We start from the raw sequence: 9,568 nt of genomic DNA, 5'->3' as shown, positions 1-9,568 counted from the left end.
TTTTTTTTTTTGAGATTTTTAACAAGTTTTGAGTTAAATAGTAGATTCTAGAATCACCTGTCTAAAATCACTAAGAAAAGGAACATCATGCTCCAGGTCTCCTTAGAAAGATGAATCCTGTGATTGACAATGTTCCTGCATAGGAACAGAAATGGACCAGCTTTTCATGATCTCAACTAAAGCCACGTTTTATACAACTAAATAATAGCGACTCAACTCAGCAATGGCACATTGTACAAATAAATAGCATGAATGATTAGAGCAGTTACATCTCCTCAATGACAATTTTAAAGATACGAGAATTTAAAGGTATGCTCCTCAAAGTCAGAAATGTATCTTAGCCTCTCATATAAAATCTGTATAAATAGTGATAAACTGAGTGAAATGTTGATACATGATAAATCTTGCTGAATGGAGTATAGTTCTTTGTACAATTTAAGTGACCCTCTGAATGTTTGAAATTAATTCAAAATAAAGGTAAAAGGAATACAGGAAAAAAAAAAAAAAAAGAATCTGTGTCTCCTGTTGTGACAAACATTCCCAAGGAGTTGAGTTTCAGTCAGGAGATAGCTTTGGGATAATTGGGAAGTATGCATGCATGCTAAGTCACTTCAGTTGTGTCCAACTCTTTGCGACCCTGTGGACTGTAGCCCGCCAGGCTCCTCTGTTCTTGGGATTCTCCAGGCAAGAATACTGGAGTGGGTTGCCATGCCTTCCTCCAGGTTAGATACCAAAAGTGTGTTAAATGCCAAATATACCTCAGAGTAGCCTTTTTTGACCATCACTCAAAACACGCAAGAGACACTTAACTGTTTTCATTTTCAACTATTATTCTTTAGGTCTCATCACTTTTTTCCTCAGATAGGTATGAAACAGAGTTTTTCCATACTCATCCTGCTGACAAATTTTCAACCACTGGAACGCTGTCTTTAAGATTAACAAGGTTTTTATCTCCCAGAGTCGGGCAGATAATGATTTTGCTGGCCACTCAGAATTACCAGAGAGAGCAGAAACTGGAGCAGTGCAGACAGATGCTATCCCCGCAGATAAAGCCCATCAGTCAGGGTAGTGAGAGCTCTGGCCTTCTCCCTCACTTAACCCTGCACCAAAGCGACTGTGGGTCATTTGATTCCCTGCTTACTTTTCTCTGTTGAAGCGGAATGTGAAATTTTAGGGCGATGTTAGAGGGGGTGGTAACACCCCATGAAGGAAGGAAAACTGTATAAGGACTTAGAGAATCCACCCTAACTAATTTACCACCTTAGATCAGTTACATCACTGCTCAAGAACCTGTTTCTCATGTCTGCATTTCCATTGCTGCCCTGCAAATACGTTCATCAATGCCATCTTGCTAGATTCCATATATATGCATTAATATGTGATAATTGTTTTTTTTCTTTCTGATTTATTTCAGTCTGTATAATAGGTTCTACCTACATGAACCTCATTAGGACTGACTCAAATTGTTTTTTATAGCTGAGTAATATTCCACTGCATATATGTACCATAGTTTCTGTCGACGGACATCTAGGTTGCTTCCATGTCCTACACAGAGAACAGACTTGTTGACAGAGTTGGGGAAGGAGAGGGTGGGATGAATTGAGAGAATAGCATGGAAACATACATTACTATATGTAAAATAGATAGCCAGTGGGAATTTGGTGTGTGACACAGGGAGCTTAGCCCAGGGCTCTGTGACAACCTAGAGGGGTGGGATGGAGAGAGTGAGAGGAGGGGGTTCAGGAAGGGGACATATGTATACCTGTGGCTGATTTATGTTGATTAAAAAAATATTTAAAAACAATTTGTTCCCTTGACTAAAAGGGGGCAGGTTAGATTTAACCTGTGATCTTGATCTGGAAGAACTCTCCCTGCTCAGGACAAGTGGGAAGAACAAGTGGGTTCTAGGCCGTGGTTTTCTCAGAATGGTTCTACTTTTTATCCGTTACCATGTTAGTGTTTCATATAAGATTTCATTTTCTGAAAAGTATCCCATGCTAGAGAAAGTTGGCAAACCCCTGGACTGGAACCACTGTTTCCTTTCAGCTCTCACACACTCTGATTCTTCAACATCTAGTGACAAGAAGGGTGAATGCCCGCTAAAGCAGCCAAAAGCTCCCAATTATAATATGTAGATGTGGATAGAATCCACAAAGTGAAAAGACGCTTGAAGGATGTAAAAGAGGAAACTTAGAGAAATCCAGATGGCACATCTCTCTTCGGGTTAGAAAGAGACCTGTATCATTCTTTCTTCCTTCACTTCTTACAGCAAATATCTGCCCCTTACTCATGGTTCTTGACTCTGTAGAACAGATTCTCCTGTGGACCTATTAAATTATGCAGGAGTCTGGATTCTGAGATTCTGAATTTACAGATGTAGAGATGGAACTTTTTCAGCTACCTCATTCTATTGGTTTTAAGATCCACAGGTCATTTTGATGTGTATCTAGGGTTATGCAGAGAATCTCTGCTTGGCTTCAGCTCACCAACCTTCACTAAGATCATTGCCTTAAAAGACATTAATGACCTCCCACAATGTCAATTGTTATTTTTAGGTAGATAGCTCCAATCTGAGCTCTCAGGAGGCATCCTCTCCATCTGGGTGTTTCAGAAGCTCTTCACCCACCAAACAGCCTTGTCTCCAATGTCATTCTGTTAGTGGCCAAGCCCTTCTTTCAGTGTTTAACACTTCCAGTGACCTGAAGGCATCCTTGATTCTGCCACTTCTGTGCTCCCAGCATCCTATCTACACAAACCTAACAAACCCACCCCTGTATCTGACCCTAAATTAGATCCCAGCCTCCTGTTCCTACTGCCCCTCTTCAACCATGCTCCCTTTATGTCTTGTCTATATGGGCTATAGCCACTTTCCAGGGCCCCCATTCTCCCATCTTCACCCTCTTTGATCCATATTGACCTGCTTTGTTAGCCCCTTGTTTATATAACTACAATGATTCCCTGTGGCCTACCTTTTAAAACATAAACGCTTTCATCTATCTTTTAGGTGCCACAGTAGGAACCCAATCTAAGTTTCCAGTCTCATTTTTAGTTACACAGCAGCATGATCCACACAATCCACCAACCAAAGAGCATTTGCTCTCTTTCTCAAACATGTCCTAGGCTTTCCTGACTACTTGCCTTCACTCTCAATGCTCTCTCAGCCCAGAAGACCCTCCTCCCTTCTGTGCCACTCCCTCCCTGAAGGCTCCCACAGCCTCCACATGAATCTGAAGCACAATGAAGAAACATTATGCGTGACCCTCTTTCGTGGCAGTCATTGTATCCTGCCTTGCAGTGTGGTTATCTATGGCGGTGTCTTCTCCCCTTTACTGAGCTGTTGCTGAGCTCTTCAGAGCACTCTTCTGTGAGCCTGTAGTTGTATAGAAAGAGGAGCCAGAAAGCCCTGTGTTGAAACTACAGCTCTGCCACCCGACGGCTGTTTGAGCTGGTTCACATTACTTAATCCTCCAGTTTTACTTTCCCCGTCTGTTAACTGGGGATATGTTGTTTATAGGAGTAGTGTGAAGTTTGCGTGATATAATACGTATAAGGCACCGGACACAGAAAAGGCTCTCATCAAATGGTGGTTCTCATTAGCAATGTCAAACAGAGGCTGGACAGGCTTTTGTCTACCGTGCAAGGTGATATTCTGCTCACCCAGACTGATGGAAACCTTCCTCTATAGATACTCACCACTCAGTTCTCTTTACTCATTGAGGTGATGACAGGGCTATTTCAAATTTTGAGACAAGATTCTGAAGCAGAGTATTGCCTTCTTCCCTATTACCTGTTGGCCAATAACAATTTAAGGGTTGGCAGTAATACTTAGTGAAATGGCAGGTGGAAAGAAAAGGGAAGAAAGAGCAGCCAGAAAAGTCTAGATTAAAATACCCAGCAGCACATATTGAGAGACATAAAATGTCTACAACTTTGCCAAACAAATACTATCAAGTTACACTATGCAGTACGTAAAGGAATAATTCACCATAGTCAGGGAGGTAGAAATCGTTAGATAATAGGAGAGTTATTAATATAATACATCAAATAATTACATAAAATAGAAAAAATGCCTCTACAGATGCTTAAAATGTATTTGATAAGATTCAACACCAATCCCTAATAATATTATTTTAAGAGTAGAAATAAAAAAATATTTCTTTAATATAAGAAAACAGTGTAAGATTAAAACAATATTATATTTATTTAATGGTAAAACATTATATTTAATAGTAAAACATTTGTGATATCACCATTAAAAATATGTAGAAAAGAAGGAATATTACTTAATATTGTTCTGAAAGTTATAGCCAATGAAATATGACATAATACAAAATGAAAAGTATATATTATTAATGAGATAAAATGATGTTTATTTTGGGGTGAAATCACTATATTAGTCCAAATAAATAATTTTAAAAGTTGATTAAACACAAGAGTATGAATGTAAGATGAGCAGACAGAAATAAAAAGTACTCCAACATAACTGAAATTATTAGCTAGATGCTTGTAAAGTATGGGGCTTCCCTAGTGGCTCAGTGGTAAAGAATCCACCTGCAATGCAGGAGATGTGGGAAATGCGGGAGATGCGGTTTGATTCCTTGGTTGGGATGATCCCCTGGAAGAGGAAATGGTAACCCACTCCAGTATTCTTCCCTAGAGAATCCCATGGACAAAGGAGTTTGGTGGGCTACAGTGTATGGGATCACAAAGAATCAGATATGACTGAGCATGCACACACTTTTAAAATATATATTTATATGTAGTACTAAAAAAGATTTGAGATGGTTATGAGAAAAAATTAATACAGAGAGCCCATACACAGTAACAATAAAAAATAAGACATCCTAGAAGTGGCCTTAATACATAATGTCTTTCACCTATTCAAAGAAAAGAGCAAAATTTTGAGATATATGTATTAAAGCTTGAGAAAATGGAAAAACACACTGTGTTCCGCGCAGGAAGACATTGTTATAAACATTTTCAAAATATTACAGGTTTAATCAAGATCCTCAACAAGTATTTACTGAGCACCTACTATATGCCTAACAAAATTCTAGGTATTGAGGATAGCCAGGCGAGCAGGGAAAACCACAAACACTGTGCCCGCATGGTGTTTAGACACTTACGGAGTTGACACACCAAATAAGCAAAGACTTCCTTTACTAAAATGTCTAGTAATGATACAGTCATTAAATAAAAGCAAAATAGGTTTTAAGAGAGAATGAAAGGAAGGAGGTACTGTTTAGAATAGAAGGGTCAGAAAAGGCCTCTAAAGAAGTAACATTTGAAAAGATATTTGAAGTGCAGCAGAAAGCCATGTGGCTGTCTGTAGGAACAGTGTTTCTTGCAGAGGGAACAGCACAAGCAAAGACCCAGACATAGAACCATGTCTTCCAGGAATAATGAGTAAGCCATTGTCGCTGAAGCAGAAAAAGTGAGATGGGCATCAACAGGAGACAGAGAGACAGGTAATGAGGGACAGAGCATATGTGGGCCTGTAGACCACACAGGTATTTTGGGTTTTGTCCTAAGTTTGATGGTAGCCATTAGAAGATTTCAATCAGGTGAGAATGTGATCTAGTTACATTTAAAACAAGATTTGTCTGGTCACCCTGCTGAGACTAGAAAAGGTCAAAGTGAGAGGAAATAGTGAGATCAATTAGGAGACTATTTCAATAACTCAGGCTAGAAAAAAAAGGTTCATATTGAATAGTGGGGTAGATAAATCAAAAGTGGAATCCAGATAGAGGTTGGAGATAGACGTGAGTCAAAATTCTCCAAGCCAGGCTTCAATAGTACGTGAACTGTGAACTTTCCAGATGTTCAAGCTGGTTTTAGAAAAGGCAGGGGAACCAGATATCAAATTGCCAACATCCGGTGGATCATTGAAAAAGCAAGAGCGTTTCAGGAAAACATCTACTTCTGTTTTATTGACTATGCCAAAGCCTTTGACTGTGTGGATCACAACAAACTGTGGAAAATTCTGAAAGAGATGGAAATACCAGACCACCTGACCTGCCTCTTGAGAAACCTATATGCAGGTCAGGAAGCAACTGGACATGGAAAAACAGACTGGTTCCAAATAGGGAAAGAAGTACGTCAAGGCTGTATATTGTCACCCTGCTTAGTTAACTTCTATGCAGAGTACATCATGAGAAACACTCGGCTGGAAGAAGCACAAGCTGGAGTCAAGATTGCCAGGAGAAATATCAATAACCTCAGATATGCAGATGACACCACCCTTATGGCAGAAAGTGAAGAAGAACTAAAAAGCCTCTTGATGAAAGTGAAAGAGGAGAGTGAAAAATTTGGTTTAAAATTCAACATTCAGAAAATGAAGATCATGGCATCTGGTCCCATCACTTCAAGGCAAATAGATGGGGAAACAGTGACGGACTTTATTTTCTTGGGCTCTAAAATCACTGCAGATGGTGACTGCAGCCATGAAATTAAAAGACGCTTGCTTCTTGGAAGAAAAATTATGACCAACCTAGATAGCATATTCAAAAGCAGAGACATTACTTTGCCAACAAAGGTCCGTCTAGTCAAGGCTACGGTTTTTCTAGTAGTCATGTATGGATGAGAGAGTCGGACTATAAAGAATGCTGAGCACCGAAGAATTGATGCTTTTGAACTGTGGTGTTGGAGAAGACTCTTGAGAGTCCCTTGGACTGCCAGGAGATCCAACCAGTCCATCCTAAAAGAAATCAGTCCTGAATATTCACTGGAAGGTTGATGCTGAAGCTGAAACTCCAATACTTTGGTCACCTGATGCGAAGAACTGACTCATTTGAAAAGACCCTGATGCTGCGTAAGATTGAAGGCGGGAGGAGAAGGGGATGACAGAGTATGAGATGGTTGTATAGTATCATTGACTCAATGGACATGAGTTTGGGTAAACTCCTGGAGTTGATGATGGACAAGGGAGGCCTGGCGTGCTGCAGTCCATGGGGTCACAAAGAGTTGGACACGACTGAGCAACTGAACTGAACTGAACTGAATAAGATAGGTAAGAGAAAGAGAGGAATCAAAGTTGGCTGCTTGGTTTTTGTGTGGAAGCAAGTGGCTAGATGCTAGAGTTATTTAATGAGGTGAGGAAGACTGGAAAAGTAACAGGAGTTTTGGGTTTAAAACAAGAGCTGTATTTTGAACATTCCAAATTTGAAACTTCTATCAGACTTCTAGTGGATATACTGAGCAGACAGTTTCCATGCATTTGAAACTCAGGGGAACTTCTTAGGCCATCAGCAGGTGACTGGAACATAAAGGCAGAGGACTGGATGAGGTTATCAATGCAGAGAATGCACAGAGAGATGCCCCGGGCCTGTCAACATTAAGAGCTTGAGACAACAAAGAAAATCCTGCAGAGAAAACTGAAGGGAAGCAACTAATAAAATAGTAAAGAACCTGAGAGAGTTCGGAGTCTTAGAAGCCAAATAAGTAGTTTAATATAACTCCCATAAAAAATATTAATGATTTATTTTTATTAACTGACAACATCATTCTAAAACCTAACAGCAAACTTAATGTCCATCTGGGAAAATGGACCATCTCACCCCGTATTTCTCTTGTAACAGCTGATATGGACATGACGTTTTTTTATGACCTTGTGAAATGAATTGGAAATCGCTCTTACTTAAAAATAAGCTATTTGCTTATGTAAGTATTCTGTCTCCCACTATACAACCCCTTCATTTTGTCCTGGCACATTTGTTTCAGTCACCTTGCTGGTGTCCCTGGAGCAAGTTAACAAAATGTATCAGCTGTTTGGGAAAAATCTGTCAAAGAAATTTTGCTTTTGATACTTGTAAATGGACCCTATTTTATAAGCATATTAAACCTAATTAAGCATTAAAGTATTCAATAAGTTATGTTGGGACAAGTGTCAAGAAATATGAATCAATTTATTGATTTCTCACTTCATTCTACACACCAAAGTAAATTCTAGGTTGATTAGAAAGTTAAATATTTAAAATTCTAACAGTAGAATTATTTGCAGAAAATACAAAATAACAATAAAGACCTAACGTGATATTGTCAATCAACTATACTTCAATTAAAACATCAGTTTCAAAAACAGAAACATTTTTAGAAAGAAAATACAGCATCTATTTATAAAAGGGGGAAGATTTCCTAAGCTTAGGAATAACAGAAGATTATAAAACAAAAGACCAGAAGATTTGAATCTATAAAAATAAAAAATGCTATGCATAAAAAACCATGTGGTAATGTTAAAATAGGAAAATATATTCAATAAAATGTCAAAGTTGATATATTTTCTACATAAAGAGTTTAAACAAACTGATAAGAAAAGCAATAGGACCCCAGTGATAAATGGTCAATAGAATATTCACAAAAGAGAAAATCCAGTTAGTCAAGCATATGTAAGCATGTTGATTCTTGATAATTATCAAGGAAATAAGACAATAAATTGTATTTTTCATCAATACTACTACTAAAGATTAGTTTTTTCAATCATAATATACAGTCTTAAGAAGAGTTCAGTAAAGAGGAACTTTACTGATTTTTTTTAAAATTTTTTCTTTACTATCTTTTTTATTGAGGTATTGTTGACTTATATAAGTTTCTGGTGTATAACCTAGGAATTCTCAATTTTTAAAAGTTATATTCCATTTACAGTTACTGCAAAATATTGGCTATATTCCCTGTGCTATACAGTATATTCTTGTCATTTATTTATTTTATACATAGTAGTCTGTACTTCTTAATTTCCTCCCTCTGTTTTGCCCCTCCTCCCCCAACCTATAACCACTGGTTTGCTCTCTATATCTCTGAGTTGGTTCTTTTTTTGTATATTCACTAGTTTCTCTTATTTTTTAGATTCCACTTACCAGTGATTTCAGACAGTATGTCTTTAAGAAGTCCTTCTTTTGTTCTGATGATATACATTTAGACAAACAACTTGAATTTGTATCAAGATCCTTAAAAAAAGGTCCATGCTTAATCGATGGCCCCATAACTCCACTTACAATCTTAAAAAATTAATTTTTATATGGAGAGAACTTTTTACCACTCCCCCCAAAATCAAAGTATGATTATTTATAATAGCTTCAAAATGGAAACAATAGAAAAGTTTCACAGATAGAGTGGACGGAATGGTTAAATTAGGAATTAGTCTTCCCTGTTACAGTCAGAAATATTATTAATAATAATTCTTAATGTTACAAAGGAAGGTTCACTGTGTGGATATTTCTTCCCAGTGGGGAATCTCTTCGTAGCTCTGACCCTAATCAGTAAGTTACTTCATCCACCAAAAGAAGAATTTAGCTTTCATCCACACAATGCAGGCAGAGCATAGAGGCTACTGACCAGGAACAGAGAACCCAGATTAAAGGGCTAGAAAGCTTCAGGGCCTTGCAATAGAATGGGAAGTTCCTCTGATAACAAACAGCAGCAGGCATTTTTCAGAGCTTACCGAAGGAAAACAAAGTTTCCTTAGAGATAAGATTCATAAAGGCTATTATTTTGAGCAAACTCAAGGCAAAGAGATTTTCTGAAGAGAAATAGGGACTACAATGAAAGAAAATGACATTCTTGCAAAACCAGC

This window comes from Bison bison, unplaced genomic scaffold, assembly GCF_000754665.1.
Source record: "Bison bison bison isolate TAMUID 2011002044 unplaced genomic scaffold, Bison_UMD1.0 scf7180017864263, whole genome shotgun sequence".
NCBI lineage: Eukaryota > Metazoa > Chordata > Mammalia > Artiodactyla > Bovidae > Bison > Bison bison.
This window is presented reverse-complemented; position numbering follows the sequence as displayed.